Source organism: Lissotriton helveticus, chromosome 3_2 (genome assembly GCF_964261635.1).
Source record: "Lissotriton helveticus chromosome 3_2, aLisHel1.1, whole genome shotgun sequence".
Taxonomy (NCBI): domain Eukaryota; kingdom Metazoa; phylum Chordata; class Amphibia; order Caudata; family Salamandridae; genus Lissotriton; species Lissotriton helveticus.
The window spans coordinates 472816490-472844270 of record NC_136062.1 but is presented as its reverse complement, the minus strand read 5'-3'; positions in this window follow the sequence as shown (position 1 = coordinate 472844270).

Genomic DNA, 27781 nt, shown 5'->3' with positions numbered 1-27781 from the left:
GAGCCCCAGGGACTGGAACAGACATTCGCTGGCAGCTGAGGTCAGTAAAACAAAATGCTTCTACATGTGTTTTGTCCATGCGTGCAGGTGCGAGCATGTGTCTGTGTGTGTTAGCATGTGTCTGTATGTGTGAGCATGTGTCTGTGTGTGTGAGCATGTGTCTGTGTGTGTGAGCATGTGTCTGTATGTGTGAGCATGTGTCTGTGTGTGTGAGCATGTGTCTGTGTGTGTGAGCATGTGTCTGTATGTGTGAGCATGTGTCTGTATGTGTGAGCATGTGTCTGTATGTCTGAGCGTGTGTCTGTATGTGTGAGCATGTGTCTGTGTTAGCATGTGTCTGTATGTGTGAGCATGTGTCTGTATGTGTGAGCATGTGTCTGTATGTGTGAGCATGTGTCTGTATGTCTGAGCGTGTGTCTGTATGTGTGAGCATGTGTCTGTGTTAGCATGTGTCTGTATGTGTGAGCATGTGTCTGTATGTGTGAGCATGTGTCTGTATGTGTGAGCATGTGTCTGTATGTCTGAGCGTGTGTCTGTATGTGTGAGCATGTGTCTGTGTTAGCATGTGTCTGTATGTGTGAGCATGTGTCTGTATGTCTGAGCGTGTGTCTGTATGTGTGAGCATGTGTCTGTGTTAGCATGTGTCTGTATGTGTGAGCATGTGTCTGTATGTCTGAGCGTGTGTCTGTATGTGTGAGCATGTGTCTGTATGTGTGAGCATGTGTCTGTATGTGTGAGCATGTGTCTGTATGCGTGAGCATGTGTCTGTATGTGTGAGCATGTGTCTGTATGTGTGAGCATGTGTCTGTATGTGTGAGCATGTGTCTGTATGGGTGAGCATGTGTCTGTATGTCTGAGCGTGTGTCTGTATGTGTGAGCATGTGTCTGTATGTGTGAGCATGTGTCTGTATGCGTGAGCATGTGTCTGTATGTCTGAGCGTGTGTCTGTATGTGTGAGCATGTATCTATGTGTGAGCATGTGTCTGTATGCGTGAGCATGTGTCTGTATGTGTGAGCATGTGTCTGTATGTGTGAGCATGTGTCTGTATGTGTGAGCATGTGTCTGTATGTGTGAGCATGTGTCTGTGTGTGTGAGCATGTGTCTGTATGTGTGAGCATGTGTCTGTGTGTGTGAGCATGTGTCTGTGTGTGTGAGCATGTGTCTGTATGTGTGAGCATGTGTGTCTGTATGTGTGAGCATGTGTCTGTATGTGTGAGCATGTGTCTGTATGCGTGAGCATGTGTCTGTATGTCTGAGCGTGTGTCTGTATGTGTGAGCATGTATCTGTATGTGTGAGCATGTGTCTGTATGCGTGAGCATGTGTCTGTATGTGTGAGCATGTGTCTGTATGTGTGAGTATGTGTCTGTATGTGTGAGCATGTGTCTGTATGTGTGAGCATGTGTCTGTGTGTGTGAGCATGTGTCTGTATGTGTGAGCATGTGTCTGTGTGTGTGAGCATGTGTCTGTGTGTGTGAGCATGTGTCTGTATGTGTGAGCATGTGTCTGTATGTGTGAGCATGTGTCAGTATGTGTTAGCATGTGTCTGTATTTGTTAGCATGTGTCTGTATGTGTGGGCATGTGTCTGTCTGTGTTAGCATGTGTTGGACTTGGCCCTTCTGGCAGGTTCACCCCTAAACTTTTTGTCTGTACTTGTGAATTGGTGGTAATGATTTTTGGGTCTCTGCGCACTTTTCCCTGTGTCTCAGAGTAAAAGTGCGTGCGTGTAGTATGGCTGGCCTGCCCTCCCATAGGAATGCCAGGGGAATGTGTGTGACCATGTTAGTTCCTGATGTGTGGGGAGTGCAGGCTCGAGTTTGGTATGTGTGAACTCGTGAGAGTGAATGCTGCGCGATGGTATGTGCGGCTTGTTTGTGTCTAGTGGGGAAGTGCCACTTCTAGACATTGATGTGTGTGTGCAGTGAGGGTGCTGGAGCGTGATTGGCTGGAGCTGGCTGGCAAGCCTGGCTCCAGGAAGTCTGGATGGGTTTGCCCAGGACTGAGTGGAGAGATCAGCATGAGTGATGTGTGGGAGGGCTGCACCTGCTTCCTGATGGGGCTGGGCTTTTCCCACACAATGCTGGCTCCGCCCCCTGTGGTGCGTCTAACGACCCTAGCCTCCCCAGTGAATGAAAGGGGTGGTTGGGCCATCAAGGGTGCTCCAAAACCAGCTGCGACTGGTTTCCCCCCACCCTGCACCTACAGACAAAGGGATTTACAGTATAAGAAGGGGCTGTGTCCCCTTACAAGTTGCTCTCTGCCAGGATCCTGTCTCAGGGGGCTGCTGCTGTTGCTGGGCCAGAGGACCGCCACTTGGATTGTCTCCCTGCCTGGAGACCCAGTGAGCTGGCTCTGGGCCCAGCCTTGCCCCCCTGCCTACCTGAGGACTTTGCTGGAACTCTGCCCTGCTGAGGGCACCTGGGAGCGCTGTGCTTGTGCTCCCAGCACCTGGGAGCGCTTTGGACTTTCCCTGGAGCGCCTGGAAGCGCTTTATTTGCCTTTAGCGCTTGAGAGCGCTTTATTTTTGGTCCTAGCGCTGGGGAGCGCTTTTGTGCACAGCCGGTGCCCACCCGGCATTGGCCCGCATTTTGCGTGAGGAGCGGCGCGGGAGCCCACTCCGCTATTTGGCCGATTTTCATGCCCCTCTAGCGAGTGCCTACCTCGCTTTATATTTAAACCGGGTTGCGGCCGTGAAGATCACCGCCGCCGGCCCAGGGGATCCTCTGTGAGGCGGCCTAGGGACTGCCACAGGTTGGGGCTAATGTGATTTTGGCGCAATTGTGTTCTTCGATACACCTCTGAATGTTTTTAGGCATCATGTGTTTGAATTAATCCTATCCTCTCTCTAAGAAACTCTAAAAAGAACTTCTTTTTCCTATCCTTGTATTTTAGATTGCGTGACTTACGATAAGTGGTTGCACAACAAAAAGATCAGAATTGATGACATAGGTGTCCTGATTATTAAGAGCAGGAACTGTACCCCAACAATTCAAGTAAGTTGGGTTGATAAGTTTTGACAAATAGCCTAGATAGTGACATGAACTAGATGTGCCCACAACTAGAATAATTTCTCTCCAATTACAATAAATTAATGGTATGCATTTCTTTTTAGAAAGAAGAACACATTGGGTTTTAATTCGTCTGTCCTGAAGAAGGTGCCACTATACCTTTAAGCACCGAAACGCGTCGACAAATGACTTATTTAATTGTGTGTATATTGAAGCAATATGCCTATTAAGTAATTTGTGAACTTCTTGTTTTATTTAATATTTAAGTTTGATGCATAACCATCAGTGACTCTGTGCTACAATACCGTAATACGGAATTGTTAGAGAGAGGTGTGAATATTGTACCAGAGCACTGCACAAATATATTTGCAAAATGTTTTTAATGATGAATGAATATGTTTTAAGAAAATAAACTTTGAGAGATCTAAATCTAATCTAGTGTGGTGTAATAAGAACATTTAGTGTCACGGCTAAAAACAAAAGTTATTGGATATGCATGTAGGCCTGTTGGTCACTAACACAAAAGCCTAATAACACAGAAAGGAAACTTTTTTGAAAATTTTCCTTCCTTGCACCTCTGAATGTATGTTATGCATCATGTGTTATGTGCTTATACCCCTACAGGTATTGTAATACTTAGGTGGTTGTTCTCCTAGTACAGGTGGTGCTAGTGAGGTCCTGGTTACCAGTGATTACTGGTTGTGTGCTTTATGTTCTATTTTGTGCTACAGTAATTTCATATCCTAAGTTCTAAAAGTGCTGATTCCTGACAGTGGTCCAGGTGGCCCTGTCTTGTACATATCCCCTGTAAATTCTGCCCGTTCCTGTTGGCACATTGTAAAGTGTGTGTTTTTATCTAATGTGTTTTGGTGTAATACAAAGGCTATTTTTACATATAACCTTGTCTGGAGTTTCATTTGTGGTGGGCCTGGGTGTTGTTGCTGGGGTGCGTGCGCAAATACTTAACTCACATCGCCTCCAAGTTTAGCCTCGCTGCTCGCGCCACGTTACCTAGAGGGTGAGCAGGGGTTATCTTGGCGTGTAACTCCCTTGCCCTGACTTAGGAGTGGTGGACTCTGACTGACTTTGGCGCAAGCCCTGGCCAGCTAGGGATCCCATTTCTAACAGCATGTGTCTGTATGTGTTAGCATGTGTCTGTATGTGTTAGCATGTGTCTGTATGTGTGAGCATGTGTCTGTATGTGTGAGCATGTGTCTGTATGTGTCTGTATGTGTCTGTATGTGTGAGTGTGTGAGCGAGAGTGATAGGCAGTGGGCAAGAATGAGTGAGACTGAATATAGGTAATTAAGTGGGACTCAGTCAGAGTGAATGCGAATGAGGGAGTGAGCGAAAGAATTACTGGAAGGGAGTGAGAATGAATAAGAATGGTTGTGAAGAGTTTTTAGAGAGAGTATGGGAATGTGGTTGAGGATGAGTGAGAGTGAGTGACAATGAATGAGTGTAACTGAGTGAGAATAGAAAGGACTGAGAGAGAGCGAGGGAGGTTAAGAGTGAGAAAGTGAAAAAGTAGGAGTGAGTCACAAAGAGTGAGTGAGTGTAAAAGTGAGAGTGAGCTAGTGAAAATGAGTGTAAATGAATGAATGTGAGTGTGGCTGAGAATGAGGTGTCATGTTTGAGAGTCTGCAGTTAGATCTGGCAAACTGAAGGTAGTTCTTGTCTTATGAAGGTACCGATGACAAAATGTTGGCTCCGGCATACTGGAGGCAGTGCTTACCATGACAGGCACCTGTGCCAAATGTTGGCTCTGACATAATGGAGGCAGTGCTTACCGTGACAGGCACCTGTGCCAAACATTGGCTCTGACATACTGGAGGCAGTGCTTACCGTAACAGGAACCTGTGTCAAACGTTGGCGCTGACAAACTGGAGGCAGTGCTTACCGTGACAGGCACCTGTGCCAAATGTTGGCGCTGACATACTGGAGGCAGTGCTTACCATGACAGGCACCTGTGCCAACATACTGGCGGCAGTGTTTACCATGGTAGGCACCTGTGCCAAATGTAGGCTCTGATATACTGGAGGCTGTGCTTACCATGACAGGCACCTGTGCCAAATGTAGGCTCTAATATAATGTAGGCATGCGTAATATGTTGCTTAATTTGCATTTGCTTGCTCCATTATTTGCCCTTCCTTGCCACATAATTTAGGGCCTCATTACGATGGCGGTGGGATCAGCACCGTCAGGCTGTCGGTGGTGGTCCTACTGCCTTCGGACCCTGCAGGACCGCCTGCGGCATTATGATGGTGGGTGAATTGAGGGCAGGCGGAGAGACCAACCGCCACGCATCCGACGGGCTCCTGAAACCCGTTGGACTGTCGAAGGGCCCTCAATCCCTACAACAGTGGCGGTGCCTGCTCAGGCGCCGCAGTAGGGATTACAATGTCCCTTTCCGACGGCCGTTTCATGGCAGTTAGTCCGCCATGAAAAGGCAGGCAGAAAGTGACTTGGTGCCCTAATGCGGCCCCCATTGTCCCCTGGCCCGCTGATATGGGCCCCTACATATTCCTGCACCATGTGGCCAGCAGCATGTGGTGTATGCCACATAGTGCAGGGATATGTCAGATGTGTATGTTTTTTTACTGCGACGTGTGGTACAGCCCACTGCACACTCCGCAATACAAAGTATACACAGTGCGACTGTCTTGAAAGCGTTCGCATTGTAATACGGACAGCGAGACCGCCAACTACTAGTCGGACGGTCCTGCTTCCGCCACGGTGCCAGTCGGACATAAATCTGACCAGCATCGTAATGAGGCCATCAGTCGTCTATGTTTTTAGGTCTCGCCTGTCGATGCGCATGCGCATCGAGCAAGCGAGACTATGGGGGCTTATCCACTCTTTGTCCAACTTGCAAGGAATCGTGGCGATTCCTTGCAGTGCCCGTGACTTTTAAGCTCAATGCGCATGCGCATTGAGCTTAAAAGCGCGTGCACATGCCCCCAGCCGCCTGCCTTGCCTACTCTCCCGCCCCCTCACTGCTTGATTGCACGGCCGCTAGGCCGTGCCTCCCCTACTCCTCCTCCTACTCTCCTCCCCTCGCCGTCTGTTCCCGCACTCCTCCCACACCCCCGCTCCGTGTGTCACTTAAACCGCCAGAGTTCCCTTCGAGTTGTGGTTGGTGCAAGCAGTCTTCAAGTCCCTCCTTTTGGAGATTGTTTTTCGGAACAGATACGGTATCATTGGAGGACTTTCTTTTAGGCTTTGTTCTGTCCCCGATAGAGCATTTCCTGTGGCATGTGTTTTTTAACGCGTTTTAGGGTTTGTTTTGTCTTCGATAGCAGAGCATTTCCTGTAGCATGCGTTTTCTAACTCGTTTTAAGCTTTAGTTTGTTTCTGATACTTTTGTGTCCGATAGCAGAGCATTTCTTGTGGCATGTGTTTTCGAATGCATTTTAGGCTTTGGTTTCTCTTTCATAGCAGAGCATTTCCCGTACTAGGTTTTTTTTCTAAAGCGCTAGCCTTTTTTTCATCTCTGATGGCAAAGCATTTCTCCTGTTGTTCGTAAACATATTCTATTCCGTTTTCGTAAGCGCTCGGCTTTCTTTCATTTACGATAGCAGCGCATGTTTTTGCGTGTTTTTAACGAGCACATAATTTCACTGCACAGCAAGCGTTATTTTTTTTTGCTGGAGCGGCTCTTATTTACTGCGCTTATTAATTTACGGACCCAGTACTTGTGCTTTCTAGTTGCCGACATGTTAGCTTTTTCCCTAACTGGCTCTTTATTGTTACTCCGTGGTAACAGATTTATTAGTGGACGCTGTGTGTGCGTCCTCTTACCGCTTTAGGGATACTTTGCTGCACCTTCTTCTGTTTACTATGGTTATTTTCCTTTTTAACTGTCTCCCCATTGCTTATTTTCACACACAAGTCAGTGCGTCACAGTTTTACCGGAGAGGGCACAGCTCTCTCCAAGACACAGCTCTTCCTCTGCTCTCAACACTTGGGCCCAGTGCGAGGAAGGGGGTAGTGTTATTCCTTAAAAAAACCCTGTCCGTTCTCATAATCAAACTCACTTACTTCACACAGCACTCCAGGCCCCTGCTGCTTTCACACCCCCTCCCCGCTCCGCCCCCTCCCCTGCCCGCCGTCTGTTCCCTCAGCCGTCTGTACCCTGCTGCTTAACACCCTCTCCCCCGCTCCGCCCCCTCCCCGCCATGTCGCATGCAATCGTTTCGTATTTTTGTACCACTTACTCCCAACCGGCTAAAGACACCAACGTCAAAAGAAAAGAAAATGTTCCACAGTGTCTCATCAATAACTTACTGAGTCTGTCATTTCTTACATACTAGATATCCGGAGCAGAAAACATTTAAAAATCAACCCTCTCCCCCGCTCCGCCCCCTCCCCGCCATGTCGCATGCAATCGTTTCGTATTTTTGTACCACTTACTCCCAACCGGCTAAAGACACCAACGTCAAAAGAAAAGAAAATGTTCCACAGTGTCTCATCAATAACTTACTCGGCGGGCGTCTGTATCGAGTAAACCCCACATCGAGAGAGGTACTTTCCCTGTTTTAACGTGTCCCTGCTGCTTTTTTGCCTCAGCCATTCATGCTCACCCCTCTCAGCACTATACAGCTGTACCCCTATCTCTAAGCCTTACCTGTGCTCCGTTTCGTTGATCTTCCGGGTCATCTCATCCTACTATTTTCATTGGCAGTTCATGTTTCATTTATTTCTAGTTCTGTTGGATTCCGCCTGCGGGGACACCTGGTATGTACCCGGTTACTGCGCTCTACTTCCCCTGTAGTTTGTAAGCTCCACCCTTTCTGCAGTTCATGAGTTTCTCTACAGTTCCTAATACTTCCATACGGCTCATTCTTTCCCTTATAGACTGTTTCCCACTCGTGCAGTTGTTACTCATTGCCCCTGCAATTATTGCATTCAGCTCTAAATGTTCTCGTTGAACATTCCTGCTATTTTACTAATTTTATTGTCTTGGGCCGCTCCTGGCCCTCTCTGCGCAACAGTCTTCCGTCACACTGCTGCCTTTCTTGTGTGTTCACAGTTCGTGGTGTCCTAAGAACGCACTCACCTTTGCCAAGTGCGCACCCTATTGCACCTGTGTCTTTGTAATGTCTCGCCCGAGGCCTGGAAACAGCCAAGCCAAGCCAAGCCTCTGTTCTACGAAGGCGGATTGTGCCACGTCATGATCACCCTCACCCTCACTCACCCTCAACCCCTCACCCTCACTCACCCTCAACCCCTCACTCACCCTCACTCTCACTCATCCTCACCCTCACTCACCCTCAACCCTCACCCTCACTCACCCTCAACCCCTCACTCTCACCCTCACCCCCCCACCCTCACCCCCTCACCCTCCACCCCTCACCCTCCACCCTTACTCACCCTCAACCCCTCACCCTCACCCTCACACCCTCAACCCTTCACCCTCAACCTCTCACTCACCCTCACTCACCCTCAACACCTCAGCCTCACCCTCACTCAGCCTCACCCTCACCCTCACTCAGCCTCACCCTCACCCTCACTCACCCTCAACCCCTCACACTCACTCACCTCACCCTCAACTCCTCACCCTCACCCTCACTCACCCTCACTCTCACTCACCCTCACCCTCACTCACCCTCAACCCCTCACCCTCACTCACCCTCAACCCCTCACCCTCACCCTCAAACCTTCACCCTCACCCTCAAACCTTCACCCTCAACCCCTCACTCACCCTCACTCTCACTCAGCCTCAACTACTCCCCCTCAACCTCACTCACCCTCAACCCCTCACCCTAACTCACCCTCACTCACCCTCAACACCTCACTCGCCCTCACCCTCACTCACCCTCAACACCTCACCCTCAACCCCTCACCCTCACTCACCCACCCTCACTCTCACTCACCCTCAACCCCTCACCCTCACTCACCCTCAACCCCTCACCCTCACTCACCCTCACCCAGTGCAATAGGTCTCAGACCATTTCAGTTAGAGCTTTTAGAAATGTTTATGGCTTTTTTTATTTGTAATTCTTTAGCATTGGCTACAGGAAACAAAAATGCTAAACATTTACAAAAAAAAACCATAAACAATTCTAAAAGCACTAACTCTAATGGTGCGAGACCTATTGCATTTCCAATGCTTGTTTATTGTACGGATAATTAAAAACCATTACAGTTTAAAAAAAGATACAAACATAGTAAAATACTAAGTCGAATGGAAAAACACTCACGTTTTATAAAGTGACAATGAGGCAAAACGTGTGCCAAGGACTTAGGGGCACATGTATCAAAGGTTTTTGAAATTGCAAACGGTGCGATTTGCAAAAATAGGCCATTTGCGATCGAATATTGGCCTTTGGATATGCATGAATGTGTTTCCTATGCGCAATTTAAGAATTCGCAATTTTTATTTGTGAATTCCTAAATTGCGATTGCATTTAAGGAATTGCAATTTGCGATTCCTTAAATGCAATGCTAGAAGCACTTTCAAAAAGCGATTTCGCTATTTGGGATCGCAAATTACAGACAAATCAAACTTGTCTGTAATTTGCAAAAACTTTGAAAAATGCACTAAAATGCATTTTTTAAAGTTTTAGGTTACACACACACATGCCCTTGGGGCATGTGTGTGCGCAACATGGGTGCACATCCTAATTTCAGGGGTGCAACAGGGTGTAATTTTGACACCCTTGCACCCTTGAAATTGCGAATCCCAAATTGAGAATAACTTCCATTCATTCCTATGGGCCTCCTGGCCCATAGAAATGAATAGGAAAGTATTCCTTAATTGCGATTCGCAATTTGCTAATCGCAATTAAGGAATACTTAGAATTCGCAAAAAAATTGCTAATTTGTACATACATCCCTATTTGCGGTTCTGAAATAGCGATTCCTAAAAAATCGCTATTTAGAAATCGCAAATCAGGCTTATAATACATATGGCCCTAAAAGAGTTAGCCTATCTGTTTCGCAGAAGTAAGACACAGCTTAACTGTGGGCCTAGAAATAGGGTCGTTATTGGGAGTTAAAAACGTATTAAAAGAGACGTCGAGGTAAAAAGATAAGAAACGCATTAATGCAGTCAGAGTGCACAGTGCATTGTGCCAAACATGAGAACTTCTGCCAGCGAGGACAGGGCACAGGAAAGCTCCTGTCCGCACCTGCGGCAAGGGCAGTGATGCTGGTCAGAAAGAGTTTGAGGACAGGCAAGAAGTTAAAAAGAAGAGTGAAAAACGCTGGTTAGTTCGAGCAAAGAGCAAAGTTCAATGACTGCAGAACGTTTTCATAAATATTCAGGGGGTAACTAATGAGCCATTAGGGGACATAGTTTAGTCAACCATACCACATATTTAGCTTCTTTTCTGCCGCATAATTATACGGATCTTGCTTGTATGGAACGCACGGACAGACTAACTCGCCAGAACAGTCCAGTGGAATAAAACTAAATAAATGGACCAATTGATCTTAGAGGACTGGGAACTCATAATTTAGGGCTCCCAAGGGTGCAGGCGATATATAAGATTTAGTGCACCCTTGGGAGCCCTAAATTATGAGTTCCCAGTCCTCTAAGATCAATTCGTCCATTTAATTGTTAGTTGCTTCACTCTCAGCACCATGGAGATGTAAGCCCGTGTGTTTGTTCGCCTTCCTGCATCCCCATCAGAAGGGATGCGGGACCCTCAAAGCTTCAGAAGTTAGAGCCCTTCATTTAAATTCTGTCCCCAAACCGCCAGCCCCTGTCTGAAGTGGAAATCAGCGGTGCACTCTGCACCTCTCCGGCTCTGTCTGTCTCCCCGCGACGAAAACAAAATACAAAGAATGGAATGTGAGAGAGGTGGCAAGCACAAAACAAACAGAGAGTGTGGGGGGCTACGGGGGTCGCTGGAATAAAGAGAGGTGAATGAGGCAAGAGCAAGAAGGGAAGAGGAATGGAAAAACTAAGGAATAAAAGAGAAGTGATATAAAAGAAAAGAGATTAAGAGATGGTGGATGGGAAAATGAGAGCGATGGGGGGGAGATTGAAGAGGGAAAATGGAGGTGCACGGCGGCTGTGCCCCCAAAGCAAATGCCGCCTGGTATTCGGACAAAATATCGGAAACAGGAATATTGTGGGACAGAATATTGTGTCAAAGAAATCGAGGACAAGAATTTCGTGCCGGTCATTTTCTACGGGTAAGAAAAGTTTTACTGCATGTAGTTGCACACATATGTACCTTCAAAATATATGTATCTTCATAGGACATAGGGCAACATGCATCAAAGTTCGGAATTGCGATTCCTAAATTGCGATTTTTAAGAAATCGAAAGAAATTATGCATGTAGGATTCTCAAGAAAATGTGCGATTCCTACACATTTCTTATTTGCAACTCGCAAATAAGGAGTTGCTCCCCATTCATTCCTATGGGCCTAGAGGCACATAGGAATCAATGGAAATTGCATACGCAATTTGCGAGTACCAAAGAGGCACTCGCAAATAGCGCATGCAATTTCAAGGGTGCCAATAGGACACCCTGATGCACCCCTGAAATTGCAATGTAAAAACATGTTGCACACACACATGCCCCAAGGGCATGTGTGTGTTCATCATAGAATTTTGAAAAATGCACTTTTGTGCATTTTTCAAAGTTCACGCAAATTACCATCAACTTTGATCGCAATTTTTTTTTTGTTGCATTGCAGTTTGCAATTCCCTAAATGCAATCGCAATTTAAGTAATCGCAAATTTAGCAATTACTTAGCAATTACTTAAATAACATTTTTGCATTTCGGATGATACATTCCAAATGCAAAAAATTGCGGTCGCCAAGGGCCAGAATATGCAAATCTGCCCTTTTGCGACCTCAATTTCCAATGATGCATGTGCCCCATAGATCTGGAGTTAAGAATCGAACCTCACACAGATACATTTCAGGACAGTGTAAAATGCAACATCGGTTTTTAGGCTTTGTCCCCTAAAAATTGTATTTCAGCCAAGAAGTACGGCGGTGTTTGTTAGATACCACTGGAGCAATTTGTAAACCCAGAACATGTTTGATTAGAAAAGTTGGGCTGGGGGGTGGTGTCGCGGTCACACACGCCACGCCAGGCTTGTCCCTTGTCACACATTCTGTCCAGCCTTCCTTGGAGGCTCTTTTGGCCAGGATCTATTAAAAAATAAGCAGATAAAGGGTATCACACAGCATGAAGTGGGCTATTGACTACTGGTACAGGTGAAGCTCGCCATCCTTCTCCAGTCCTGACTCCGCGATGGATGGGACCAGCTTTGGAGGACCTCAGAGGAGCAGGGTACCAGCTGAACCTAGAACACTTTTCTGTAGCCTGTTGCTGATTAATGTCATATATTCAGGGATGGGGCTCTCAAAATATCAGAACAGTCACAAAGAATATTTGGAAATCAAGGGAGAGGGGTTGGCCTAACGGCTAAGGCGCTCGACCTCGGACCTGGGGAACTTGGTTCGAGTCTCGGTAACGACGCCAAAAACCCCCTGTGATACTGGGCAAATCACTTAATCTCCCCGTGCCTAAAAAAATGAAAGTGTGTCCTCATGTAACGTAACTGGTGCTATGTAAAGCGCTCTGATAACTGATTCGGTTCGGTTCAAGTTCGCGCTATATAAAACTCTAAAAAAGAGGAGTGAGGAAGTGTCCTCAGCAGGATTTCAAAGAAGTGCTGGCTTAAAGAAAAATAAATAATAAACAATGATTGTAGATGTTCATGGTCCCCCCCTGGTAGAGGATTCCTTTAGGGACATAGGAGAAGGCCAGGCTGCCTTGGATACATTTGAATTATCCGGGTCAAAGACCAGAGTTTGGCTTCTTCAATCTTCCGTGTTCCCTGAATATAATCACTCTCCTTGGCTTTACAAGAAGTATCGCCTCTTCAGAATCTGAGATGACCTTGGCAGCTCTAGAATGAGCAGCCATTGTACATCAAGGGTTAATGTAGATGTTATCAATTAACAAATATGGATTTGGCAGCTGCTGAGGTCGCTTTGCAGGTTGGACAGATTTTTGGCTCACCCAATCCAAATTTTTACCTTCAGATGTAGTCATTTTTTTGGTTATTAAAATCCTTCCGAGGGACAAGGCCGGTAGATGTAGTCCTGCATGGCTTCATGAAACTGGGTCTGTTACTGTGAGGTCTTGCTGAACCCATTTTAGGCACTACAAAAACTCGGCTCTGGACAAACCTGCTTTTCTTACCCTCTGTGGGTGCAACTTCCCAGGTCCACAAAAAGAAAGAGAAATTTGACTAAGTATCACCTTCCATCAACTGCTGGAAAAGGTCCCTCTCTAGCCCGGCCACCTCCAGAGTCCAGTGCTCCGTGGTCATCTGGACCCTCTTTGAGTAAGGAGTCTGTTGTAATCGATGTCAGGCTGCCGAGGTGTTGTTTTGTAGATTATTTATTCAAATTCAGTTGCAGGCTGGAAAGCTCATGTAGATGAGCCCCACCAGGAGCAGTCTGCCTGCTGCTCAGCCCATACTTCAACTGACACACCTCAACACACAGGCACCCAAACACTCCATTTTTCATCACCACTCAGACATTCCACAAAGCACATTGACATTAGCTGAGCAGCTAGAGAGAAAGCAACAAGGAAGCTGCAAAAAGACATATACAAGAATCAAGAGTGCTTCTGCTTCTTCTGCCCAGGGAGCAGGCAAGTAGGAGGCCTACTACTTGACCCTTGGAAAGCAGTCCAAGCCCCTGGGTGCCAGCAGGAGTCGAGAATCCTTTAGTCCTAATCTTGTAGCAGGAGTCGGGAATCCTTTAGTGGTAATCTTCTAGCAGGAGTCAGGAATCCTTTAGTGGTAATCTTCTAGCAGGAGTCAGGAATCCTTTGGTGGTAATCTTCTAGCAGAAGTCGAGAATCCTTGCGTCCTAATCTTCTATCAGGAGTCGGGAATCCTTTAGTCCTAATCTTCTAGCAGGAGTCAGGGATCTTTGAGTCCTAATCTTCTAGCAGCAGTCGGGAATCTTCGAGTCCTAATCTTCTAGCAGGATTCAGGAATCTTTGAGTCCTAATCTTCTAGCAGCAGTCGGGAATCTTCGAGTCCTAATCTTCTAGCAGGATTCAGGAATCTTTGAGTCCTAATCTTCTAGCAGGAATCAGGAATCCTTGAGTCCTAATCTTCTAGCAGCAGTCAGGAATATTTGAGTCCTAATGTTCTAGCAGGAGTCGGGAATCCTTTAGTGGTAATCTTCTAGCAGGAGTCGGGAATCTTTGAGTCCTAATATTCTAGCAGGAGTCGGGAATCCTTGAGTCCTAATCTTCTAGCAGGAGTCAGGAATCTTTGAGTCCTAATCTTCTAGCAGCAGTCGGGAATCTTCGAGTCCTAATCTTCTAGCAGGAGTCAGGAATCTTTGAGTCCTAATCTTGTAGCAGGAATCAGGAATCCTTGAGTCCTAATCTTCTAGCAGGAGTCAGGAATATTTGAGTCCTAATCTTCTAGCAGGAGTCAGGAATCCTTGAGGCCTAATCTTCTAGCAGGAGTCAGGAATCTTTGAGTCCTAATCTTCTAGCAGGAGTCAGGAATCTTTGAGTCCTAATCTTCTAGCAGGAGTCAGGAATCTTCGAGTCCGAATCTTCTAGCAGGAGTCGGGAATCCTTGAGTCCTAATCTTCTAGCAGGAGTCGGGAATCCTTGAGTCCTAATCTTCTAGCAGGAGTCAGGAATATTTGAGTCCTACTCTTCTAGCAGGAGTCAGGAATCTTTGAGTCCTAATCTTCTAGCATGAGTTGGGAATCCTTGAGTCCAAATCTTCTAGCAGGAGTCAGGAATCTTTGAGTCCTAATCTTCTAGCAGGATTCAGGAATCTTTGAGTCTTAATCTTCTAGTAGGAGTCAGGAATTTTTGAGTCCTAATCTTCTAGCAGGAGTCGGGAATCCTTGAGTCCTAATCTTCTAGCAGGAGTCAGGAATCTTTGAGTCCTAATCTTCTAGCAGGAGTCGGGAATCCTTGAGTCCTAATCTTCTAGCAGGAGTCAGGAATCTTTGAGTCCTAATCTTCTAGCAGGAGTCAGGAATCTTTGAGTCCTAATCTTCTAGCATGAGTTGGGAATCCTTGAGTCCAAATCTTCTAGCAGGAGTCAGGAATCTTTGAGTCCTAATCTTCTAGCAGGATTCAGGAATCTTTGAGTCTTAATCTTCTAGTAGGAGTCAGGAATTTTTGAGTCCTAATCTTCTAGCAGGAGTCGGGAATCCTTGAGTCCTAATCTTCTAGCAGGAGTCAGGAATCTTTGAGTCCTAATCTTCTAGCAGGAGTCGGGAATCCTTGAGTCCTAATCTTCTAGCAGGAGTCAGGAATCTTTGAGTCCTAATCTTCTAGCAGGAGTCAGGAATCTTTGAGTCCTAATCTTCTAGCAGGAGTCGGGAATCCTTGAGTCCTAATCTTCTAGCAGGAGTCTGGAATCCTTGAGTCCTAATCTTCTAGCAGGAGTCAGGAATCTTTGAGTCCTAATCTTCTAGCAGGAGTCAGGAATCTTTGAGTCCTAATCTTCTAGCATGAGTTGGGAATCCTTGAGTCCAAATCTTCTAGCAGGAGTCAGGAATCTTTGAGTCCTAATCTTCTAGCAGGATTCAGGAATCTTTGAGTCTTAATCTTCTAGTAGGAGTCAGGAATTTTTGAGTCCTAATCTTCTAGCAGGAGTCGGGAATCCTTGAGTCCTAATCTTCTAGCAGGAGTCAGGAATCTTTGAGTCCTAATCTTCTAGCAGGAGTCGGGAATCCTTGAGTCCTAATCTTCTAGCAGGAGTCGGGAATCCTTGAGTCCTAATCTTCTAGCAGGAGTCAGGAATCTTTGAGTCCTAATCTTCTAGCAGGAGTCGGGAATCCTTGAGTCCTAATCTTCTAGCAGGAGTCAGGAATCTTTGAGTCCTAATCTTCTAGCAGGAGTCAGGAATCTTTGAGTCCTAATCTTCTAGCAGGAGTCGGGAATCCTTGAGTCCTAATCTTCTAGCAGGAGTCGGGAATCCTTGAGTCCTAATCTTCTAGCAGGAGTCGGGAATCCTTGAGTCCTAATCTTCTAGCAGGAGTCAGGAATCTTCTTTTGTCTATCAGGGCCCTCTTCATATGTAGACTTTCCAGTTCCAGGAATGTTCTAAGGTGGTAGTGTTGAGTGGCCAGTGTTGTCCTGTGTCCTAACCCTAGTTATAGAAGATTGTTCCTTACCCAATCCTGGCTACTTACCCCCATATGCCCACCTTCATTTGCCACCTTTCCTCTTCGCCTTAGTTTACAACCACCCAGGAGCCCCTGTTTTGAAATGGCATAATCCTTCGGGCAGAAGGCAAGTCTCATTTCAGCTCCCGAGCCACTTAGAAGAAGTCTTCTCCCACCTGACAAGGTGAAAGCTGGTTCTCTATCCCACCGTGATTGGAGCCACACTGGTGAGAAGGGTCCTGGGGATGAATCATCAAAATTAAAAAAAGTGTAAAGGCTGCCCTCTGTTCTGCCAGCTGTCCTTTATCAGTCCCACATCACCTGCCAAAATGTATATTCCAGCACCGGAGGTGTGATGAGAAGCAGACGTGTTTTAATTAAATTACTTTTCCAATAAAGGTATCACATTCTGAATTCACCATTAAATCATCTTTTGAAATTCAAGTGTGAAATAACAACATTATTTTCCAATAATTTTCTAGGGTGGAGGTGTAGAATATATATTTTAATCACAACTAGCCCTGTTCATGGAAAACCCTACCCACCATGGACTGCACAATGAAACTAGCTTTGGGTCTACAATCACTGTGAGGGTACACCTTTTAAATATATAGCGTGCCTCTTTTTTTATATATAGGGCACCCTGTCAAGTGGGCTTAAAAGGCACACCTCAGAGGTGAGTTCTGATTATTCAAAAACAGGCATTCCTAAATGGCCGAGGCTCCTTTCCTTGTCATGTGCTCACAGCTGTCATATATTTTGTCATGTATGTGTAGTGTAAATACACACTACAGCCCACATATGACATTTAGGTCCCATGCCATGGGTGCATTACCTGCACTGTCAACTATGACTATATGGGGAAGTTAAACAGACCAATCAGGTGAAAGCAGTTTTGTCACTACCATATTAGAGTCCAAGCACCAGCACTGGAGCACTGAATGACACAGTGCTAATATGAACTCTTGGGTAACCATGCGTAAAAGCCGTACACAATTACACATTGGCTCTTACGAGTGGGTACAGATCGACACTTCTGAGTTGCTACAGATGTACTCTTCTGAGGGGGTACAGATCTACACTTCTGAGTGGGTACAGATGGACTCTAATGAGTGGGTACAGATTGACTCGTCCAAGTGAGTACAGATCGGCTGGTATAAGTGGGTACACATCGACTCGTCTATGTGAGTACACATCGACTGTTTGGGTGGGTTGAGTTCAATCTTCTGAGTGGACACAGATGGGCTCTTCTGAGTTGCTACAGATGTACTCTTCTGAGGGGGTACAGATCTACACTTCTGAGTGGGTACAGATGGACTCTAATGAGTGGGTACAGATTGACTCGTCCAAGTGGGTACAGATCGGCTGGTATAAGTGGGTACACATCGACTCGTCTATGTGAGTACACATCGACTGTTTGGGTGGGTTGAGTTCAATCTTCTGAGTGGGCACAGATGGACTCTTCTGAGTGGGTGCAGACGGTCTCTTCTGATCAGGTACAGATTGGCTCGCCCAAGTGAGTACAGATTGGTTTAAATAAGTGGGTACACATCGACCGTCTAGATGAGTACACATCGACTGTTTGGGTGGGTTGAGCTCAATCTTCTGAGTGGGTACAGATGGACACTTCTGAGTTGCTACAGATGGACTCTACTGAGTGGGTACAGATTGACTCGTCCAAGTGAGTACAGATCGGCTGGTATAAGTGGGTACACATCGACTCGTCTAGGTGAGTACACATCGACTGTTTGGGTGGGCCCAAATGGACTCTTCTGAGTGGGTACAGATGGTCTCTTCTGATCAGGTACAGATTGGCTTGCCCAAGTGAGTACAGATTGGTTCATATAAGTGGGTACACATTGACTGTCTAGATTGTATTGTATTGTGTATTTGTAAAGCGCGACTGTCGCTCCGGAAGGAGCATCCTTGCGCTAGATAAACAATGTGCAAGATATTACAGTTACAAAACTAAATGGCGGCCATTACATAGTCATCTGGGAGATTATAAATCCAAGTTTTGAGTTGCTTCCTGAACTGGCTTTCCTGATTAAGGAGTCTAAGATTTTTGGGTATTGCATTCCAAGCTTTAGAAGATAGGAAGGATAAGGTCTTACCTCCCTTGGTTTTATAGTTAAATTTATACAACCCAATCAGATTTTGACCTGAGGATCATAGTGTCCTAGAGGGGTTGTAATGAGGAAATCGCCTAATGAGGTACTTCGGGCCTGTGCCATTAAATGCACGAAAGGCGATCACTAGGATTTTAAACAATATCCTCTTATGCAGGGGTAGCCAATGAAGAGTCTTCAGGGCAGCTGAAGCTGAAGATTTCCTCGGTAATTTTAGTACGAGTCTTGCGGCAGCATGTTGTACGCCTTGGAGTTTTTTCAGGGTGGCCTTTTTTACACCTACCATTAACCCATTACAGTAGTCAAGCCGTGCGAGGATTAAAGCCACTGCCACCGCCTTTCTTGAGTCGGTGGGAAGGAAGTCAAAGAACTTTTTTAAAGATTTGATGGTACTAAAACAGCTTCCAGCCAGATTCCTCACATGCTGGTCGAATCATAGTTCGGCGTCAAATAGGACGCCCAAATTTCTGGCTGACACCACAGCTTCTGGAGGCGCTGGGGAATCCTCCGGCCACCATTTACTAGGACAGAATTGGAGATTTTTCCCCATAGGAAGAATCTCTGTTTTATTGGTATTGCATTTAAGATGGTTATTATCCATCCAAAGGAACACATCCTTGAGGCAGTTCTTTAAGTTTTGCTCAGCATTGGTGGAGTTATTATCCAGGGATACAATAAGTTGAGTATCATCGGCATATGATGTCACGAGGATGCCGTATGACTCAATTAGGGAGATGAGGGGGACCATATAAATATTGAACAATAATGGGCTCAAGATCGAGCCCTGAGGGACTCCAGACATCACCTTTTTTTCCTTGGAAAGGAAAGGGGCCCAACGCAATAGTTTGGGATCTATCTGTCAAAAAAGAGATTAACCAATCCAGTACTACATTTGCAATCCCGATATCTCTAAGTCTACTAATCAGTATTGAGTGGGAGATGGTGTCGAACGCTGCCGTGAGATCTAGTAAGATCAAGACAGCGTTCTTCCCTTCATCCTGAAGTAGTTTTATAGAGTCGGTGAGTTCAATCAAGGCCGTTTCCGTGGAATCATGTGCACGGAAACCCGATTGCTGGGGATGGAGGATGTTATGGGTTTCTACATAGCTTTTTAGCTCTTTATGGACCATCTGTTCTGTTATCTTACCCAGAACCGGAAGGAGTGATATTGGGCGTAGGTCAGCGAGGTCAGTCGTAGATTTGTTTAGTTTTTTCATAAGAGGTTTCACAATTGCTTATTTCCATTCTCCTGGCACAACCCCTGAACTGAGGGAGGCATTTACAATCCCATTTATAATGGGATTGACCACATCGATTAACTGATGGAGAATTTGTGGGGGGCATGAGTCGGAAGGAGCACCAGATTTACATGCCAAGATCACTTCACGAGTTTGGGATAGTGAAACCGGTGTAAAGACTCTCATACTGCCCGTCGTGTTCTCACCACAACCAGATGAACCGAGTATCTGCGGTGCTCGAGGTGGTGGGAAATCCTTTTGTATTGAAACAATTTTTTTCTCGAAGAAGTCCGCAATCTGGTTGCAGAATTCTAACGATGGTGGGATTTCCGGTTGTAAGGCTCTTGGTTGTGTAAAGGCCTTACCAATGGAGAACACCGTTTTTAGGTTTTGCTTGGCAATGCGTACGAAGTACGCATGCGCTAGCAAAATCCTTATGTTTCTCTGTGGGGTCGGGTATCCGCCCCCTCCTCGCCCCCTCCTCCCATTGGCTAGCTCCATAAATGGAGGCTAGCCATTGGGAGCCGGATCTGTCCGTCAAGGCCGGACCAGATTCGGGGGCGTTCCCGACATTTTTTCCCTCTCCACCCACTTCGGATCGTCATCGCGGCGGTGGGTGGGTGTTATTTTTTTTTTTTCAGTCGGCCCGTTTTCGTCTTTTTACAAGTGTTTGTTGTTGGAGTTGGCTGCAAGATTCGAGTTCCCACGAGGCGATCAGGTAAGGAGCATTTTTTTTATATAATTTCTTTTTTTTGTTTAATTTGTCGGTTCCGCCGTGTCGTGTGCTTGTTGGCTCGTGAGCTCTGTTTCCCGCCCCCCCCTCCCCATGTCCGTGTCTGTTCCGCCCCCCTCCCCATGTGTCCGTTCTGACTGTGGACTCTCTCCGCCCGCTCCTGCAGGGGGGCGCGGGGGCGCCGGAGAGAAGTAACCAACTCCAAGGTGGGAACGAGCAGTAAATAAACACACGCCAACAAAGTTTCCACTTCCCATTCAATCTCATCCATACCCCGTAAGCGGTGGCGTAACGCAAAGAAATGATGCCCCCTCCGCAGAATGTGATGAGGGACGACTAAGCCCCCCCATAGCTCACAGATATTCAATGCCCTCGAGCTGAATGGGGGCCCTCCCCTAAAAAATGTACTCCCCCCCCCCCCCCGACCCCCTCACCTGCGCTGCAGGGGCCTCCGTTGCACCCCTGCCCATAAATAAATTCTTGCTTTAATGAGAAGGGTTTTTGGTGTAGCAGCCGCTTGCTGTCCTGCTCCGCATTTCATAATTTTGGCAGAGCTGGCCTTTTCCCGTCCTGAGTCGACCTCTCTGCATCATCCCTTCTAAGTCAAGTGGGGCGTGTGGTTTTGGATTCACGCACCTTAAATGAAGTAAAAAGATCGCTCGGCGTCTCTTCCCTGGACCAGACGAGTTTACACAGGTGAGTCTGTGGCTGGAACAAACCACTTTTACAAAGGAGGCCGGATGTTTCCCAAAGCAGCGCTTCCGGTGCCCAGGCCAGGCCTCTGGCTGGCTGGAGAGTTTATGGGTCTGGTACCCAACCCGGTGGGCGCAGACACCTCCCCATCACAGGCAACCAGGGTAACTGTGCCGCTCCTGGGATGCAAGCAGGCGAAAACAACCCACGGGAAGATGCACTCAGTCCAGACTAGAGCACTTCGAAGGTCCACGTGCAATTGTGAGTTTTACTGTCCCCTTGGTCTGGGCCCAAGTGCCGCCATTTCTGTATGCCAGGTACGCCTGGTTATCCCTTGATATAAACAAAGAAAGGACGAAATCAAGAGACCGACAGCTTAGCTGTTTCACTCGAGGGAGAAGGGCAGGAGAAAGAGGTCTCATGGCAGCTGTACGGGTAAAATGCTTTATTCAGCACATAACTTTGAAGGGGGAATTTGCAATATGACAGCGTAATTGGCAGAATTATAGCCATTTTGTATCACTCTTGTTAAGGCGAAATTCCCAAAATCGCTCTATTACGCCCAGTGCTTGAAATGGAAAAATAGAAGTTTGCTGGTTTCTGAGAAGTGCCGGTACTCCTTAATTAAAAGTATTACGCCACTCTCGAGAAGTGCCGGTACTCTCCCTTTCAAAATAAAGTGCTGGTACTCCCTAACGGACACTAGCTATCCATTCAAAGCACTGCATGAATTCAAAACCACACACAACACTATTTTATGCCGCATTGCGTATTTAACTGCTGTTTGTGGTAAACATTGACAGGAAACGCACAGAAATATTGTGAGTGACCGAGCACAAGCAGATGTTGTTCACTGTGTTTTTTTATCATTGCAGTTTTTTTTTTGGCACGAAACGTGTCCTTGCGCCAAGTGTAGATAAATGCGAATTTCACCCTAAATACAGCTCTTTACCCCTGTGCCCTCAGCTCCCACCCCTGTGCCCTCAGCTCCCACCCCTGTGCACTCAGCTCTCAACCCTGTGCACTCAGCTCTCAACCCTTTGCCCTCAGCTCCCACCCCTGTGCCCTCAGCTCCCACCCCTGTGCCCTCAGCTCCCACCCCTGTGCCCTCAGCTCCCACCCCTGTGCCCTCAGCTCTCACCCCTGTGCACTCAGCTCTCAACCCTGTGCACTCAGCTCTCAACCCTGTGCCCTCAGCTCTCAACACGGTGCCCTCAGATCTCACCCCTCTGCCCTCAGCTCTCACTCCTCTGCCCTCAGCTCTCACCCCTCTGCCCTCAGCTCTCACCCCTCTGCCCTCAGCTCCCACCCCTGTGCCCTCAGCTCCCGCCCCTGTGCCCTCAGCTCCCACCCCTGTGCACTCAGCTCTCAACCCTGTGCACTCAGCTCTCACTCCTCTGCCCTCAGCTCTCACTCCTCTGCCCTCAGCTCCCACCCCTGTGCCCTCAGCTCCCACCCCTGTGCCCTCAGCTCCCACCCCTGTGCACTCAGCTCTCAACCCTGTGCACTCAGCTCTCAGCCCTGTGCCCTCAGCTCTCAACCCTGTGCCCTCAGCTCTCAACACTGTGCCCTCAGCTCTCAGCCCTCTGCCCTCAGCTCTCACTCCACTGCCCTCAGCTCTCACTCCTCTGCCCTCAGCTCTCACTCCTCTGCCTTCAGCTCTCACTCCTCTGCACTCAGCTCTCACCCCTCTGCCCTCAGCTCTCACCCCTCTGCCCTCAGCTCTCACTCCTCTGCCCTCAGCTCTCACCCCTCTGCCCTCAGCTTCCACCCCTGTGCCCTCAGCTCCCACCCCTGTGCCCTCAGCTCCCACCCCTGTGCACTCAGCTCTCAACCCTGTGCACTCAGCTCTCAACCCTGTGCCCTCAGCTCTCAACACTGTGCCCTCAGCTCTCAGCCCTCTGCCCTCAGCTCTCACCCCTCTGCCCTCAGCTCTCACTCCTCTGCCCTCAGCTCTCACTCCTCTGCCCTCAGCTCTCACTCCGCTGCCCTCAGCTCTCACCCCTCTGCCCTCAGCTCTCACCCCTCTGCCCCCAGCTCTCACCCCTCTGCCCTCAGCTCTCACCCCTCTGCCCTCAGCTCTCACCCCTCTGCCCTCAGCTCTCACCCTTCTGCCCTCAACTCACACCCCTCTGCCCTCAGCTCATAGCTCTCTGCCCTCAGCTCACAGCTCTCTGCCCTCAGCTCACACCCCTCTGCCCTCAGCTCACACCCCTCTGCCCTCACCCGTGCCCTCAGCTCTGACACCTGTGCCCTGTGACCCTCAGCGGTGACCATACACCCATCCATGCATGCACCCATGCATGCATCCACCAACTCATCCATGCAAGCATTACAACAAGAGCCCGCAGCTCTCCTTCGTCTCTCCTCGCCTCTCTTCCCTGAGCCCGCAGTTCTCCTTCGTCTCTCCTTGCCCCCCTTCCCTGTGCCCTGCCCTGCTATTGTAACTGACAATGCCATTCATTTATGTTAAAAAAAAAATAATAATGTCAAGAGCAATGCCAATAGCTCTAACTTTAACAAAGGCAAAACCATTGCATTGTAAATGCTTGTTTGTTTTTGCTTAGCATTTTTGATGGCATTAATGTAAAAATCCTTCTTGGCGGTTTTGATGGTATGAAGATAGAGTTTCCTCTGCTGAATGTAGAGGCTTCTATCTGCTGGATCGTATGTTTTACGCCAATTACGTTCTCTTTTCTTACATAATAGATGGGATTTGGCTAGTTCTGGTGTGAACCACGGGGCATTTATCTTCCCTCTTTTCCCCTTTCCCGGGGGCGTTTGGGTGGAGCACGTTCTTTGATCTCTTGCTGTATCCAAGTATGAAAATGCTTGGAGTCCTGTACTCTGTCTCCGGACATGCTGGGGATCTGTGTCTGGGTGATTGGTTTAAGCTTAAAATTATCCTCGACCAATGTCCAGTTGACATAGTTTGCTGGGTGTTGACTAGATTTTGCTAAATGCTGAGGACGGGGTACTATGGGGTAGTGGAGAAGTGTGGCTCAATGGTTAGAGCGGCAGACCCTGATGCAGAGGTCTGGCCCGGGACCAGGGTTCAATTCCCGTCTTGGCAGGTCTTGGGCTTAATTTCCTGGGACCTGATAATTCTCGCCTCAATGCCTATTCTAATCATGGGTCCCACTCTGCAACTCTGGCAATAGCTTGCTTAATCTCCACAACGGCCCCAAAAGCGCTGGGATGCCTGGCTGCAACTGGGGGGTGCCCAGGAGTGGACATTTCCCAGGGAGGCCAGGAAGGGTTCCTAAGCGGTATACGGACAACGCCGGGACACCTCCGGTGGAGGTAGCTGTGCGCTTTACAAATTCCGACATTTACATTTACATTTACCCTAATGCAAAAAGGAATTAGGCTATGGTCTGTCCAGATTTGAGGTATGGGTGTCTGGGTCTCCAGAAGGGGAAAATTAGAACATACCCCATCTAGAGTATGTCCTGCTTGATGTGTAGGTTGTGTCACTCTTTGCTGTAGATTAAAAATCTCTAAAGTCTGATGGAAACCAAGTGCTGACCTGTCCAATTGAGACTCAAGTTGCAAATTAAAGTCTCCCAGTAGTGTAACGTGTGGGTAGCGAAGAAGGAGCTGCCCTAAGGAGTCACTTAGTGATTCTAAAAACTTGGTTGCACTGCCTGGGGGGCGGTAAATTAGGCCTCCTGAAAAGGAGGAGGTTTCATTTAACTTGATAGAGAAACCGAGTCCCTCTACTCCTTTGAGGGGGTCCAAATTGAAAGTTTGGCATTTTATGTGGTTTCTCAACACCACGGCCACTCCTCCTCCTCTCCCTTTTAGTCTATCCTGCCTCACTCATCTAGGTGAGTACACATCTACTGTTTGGGTGGGTTGAGCTCAATCTTCTGAGTGGGCACAGATGGACTCTTCTGAGTGGACACAGATGGGCTCTTCTGAGTGGACACAGATGGACTCTTCTGAGTGGACACAGATGGACTCTTCTGAGTGGGTACAGATGGACTCTTCTGAGTGGACACAGATGGACTCTTCTGAGTGGACACAGATGGACTCTTCTGAGTGGACACAGATGGACTCTTCTGAGTGGACACAGATGGGCTCTTCTGAGTGGACACAGATGGACTCTTCTGAGTGGACACAGATGGACTCTTCTGAGTGTACACAGATGGACTCTTCTGAGTGGGTACAGATGGACTCTTCTGAGTGGACACAGATGGACTCTTCTGAGTGGACACAGATGGACTCTTCTGAGTGGACACAGATGGACTCTTCTGAGTGGACACAGATGGACTCTTCTGGGTGGGCACAGATGGACTCTTCTGAGTGGGCACAGATGGGCTCTTCTGAGTGGACACAGATGGACTCTTCTGAGTGGACACAGATGGACTCTTCTGAGTGGACACAGATGGGCTCTTCTGAGTGGGTACAGATGGACTCTTCTGAGTGGACACAGATGGACTCTTCTGAGTGGACACAGATGGACTCTTCTGAGTGGACACAGATGGACTCTTCTGAGTGGACACAGATGGACTCTTCTGGGTGGGCACAGATGGACTCTTCTGAGTGGGTACAGATGGGCTCTTCTGAGTGGGTACAGATGGACTCTTCTGGGTGGGCACAGATGGACTCTTCTGAGTGGGTACAGATGGGCTCTTCTGAGTGGGTACAGATGGACTCTTCTGAGTGGACACAGATGGGCTCTTCTGAGTGGACACAGATGGACTCTTCTGAGTGGACACAGATGGACTCTTCTGAGTGGACACAGATGGACTCTTCTGGGTGGGCACAGATGGACTCTTCTGAGTGGGTACAGATGGGCTCTTCTGAGTGGGTACAGATGGACTCTTCTGGGTGGGCACAGATGGACTCTTCTGAGTGGACACAGATGGACTCTTCTGAGTGGGTACAGATGGGCTCTTCTGAGTGGGTACAGATGGACTCTTCTGAGTGGACACAGATGGACTCTTCTGAGTGGACACAGATGGACTCTTCTGAGTGGACACAGATGGGCTCTTCTGAGTGGACACAGATGGACTCTTCTGAGTGGACACAGATGGACTCTTCTGAGTGGACACAGATGGACTCTTCTGAGTGGACACAGATGGACTCTTCTGGGTGGGCACAGATGGACTCTTCTGAGTGGGTACAGATGGGCTCTTCTGAGTGGGTACAGATGGACTCTTCTGGGTGGGCACAGATGGACTCTTCTGAGTGGGTACAGATGGACTCTTCTGAGTGGACACAGATGGACTCTTCTGAGTGGACACAGATGGACTCTTCTGGGTGGGCACAGATGGACTCTTCTGAGTGGGTACAGATGGGCTCTTCTGAGTGGACACAGATGGGCTCTTCTGAGTGGACACAGATGGACTCTTCTGAGTGGACACAGATGGACTCTTCTGAGTGGACACAGATGGACTCTCCTGGGTGGGCACAGATGGACTCTTCTGAGTGGGTACAGATGGGCTCTTCTGAGTGGGTACAGATGGACTCTTCTGGGTGGGCACAGATGGACTCTTCTGAGTGGGTACAGATGGGCTCTTCTGAGTGGGTACAGATGGACTCTTCTGAGTGGACACAGATGGACTCTTCTGAGTGGACACAGATGGACTCTTCTGAGTGGACACAGATGGACTCTTCTGAGTGGACACAGATGGACTCTTCTGAGTGGACACAGATGGACTCTTCTGGGTGGGCACAGATGGACTCTTCTGAGTGGGTACAGATGGGCTCTTCTGAGTGGGTACAGATGGACTCTTCTGGGTGGGCACAGATGGACTCTTCTGAGTGGGTACAGATGGGCTCTTCTGAGTGGGTACAGATGGACTCTTCTGAGTGGACACAGATGGACTCTTCTGAGTGGACACAGATGGACTCTTCTGAGTGGGCACAGATGGACTCTTCTGAGTGGACACAGATGGACTCTTCTGGGTGGGCACAGATGGACTCTTCTGAGTGGGTACAGATGGACTCTTCTGAGTGGACACAGATGGACTCTTCTGAGTGGACACAGATGGACTCTTCTGAGTGGACACAGATGGACTCTTCTGAGTGGACACAGATGGACTCTTCTGGGTGGGCACAGATGGACTCTTCTGAGTGGGTACAGATGGACTCTTCTGAGTGGGCACAGATGGACTCTTCTGAGTGGACACAGATGGACTCTTCTGGGTGGGCACAGATGGACTCTTCTGAGTGGGTACAGATGGACTCTTCTGAGTGGACACAGATGGACTCTTCTGAGTGGACACAGATGGACTCTTCTGAGTGGACACAGATGGACTCTTCTGAGTGGACACAGATGGACTCTTCTGGGTGGGCACAGATGGACTCTTCTGAGTGGGTACAGATGGACTCTTCTGAGTGGGCACAGATGGACTCTTCTGAGTGGACACAGATGGACTCTTCTGAGTGGGTACAGATGGACTCTTCTGAGTGGGTACAGATGGACTCTTCTGAGTGGGTACAGATGGGCTCTTCTGATCAGGTACAGATTGACTCATCCAAGTGAGTACTGATCGGCTGGTATAAGTTGGTACACATCGACTCGTCTAGGTGAGTACCAATCGTCTGTTTGGGGGGTAGGGATCAATCTTCTGAGTGAGTGCAGATTGACTTTGAGTGGGGTGGTACAGTTCGTTGCGAACGGGTACAGGTTGACTCTTCTGAGACACCGGTTAATTCACAGGGTAAAATAGTAATAGAGAGAGTTGGAGTTAGAGAGATGTGAGGTAAAGAGAGAATTCAGGCAGAGGGAGATTTTGAGGTGCTGGTGAGGTAGAAAGACAACTTTAGTAGAGGTAGTAGAAAAGAGGAGAGGTACCGAGAGATGGAGAGGGACCTAGAGAGGCAGGATAT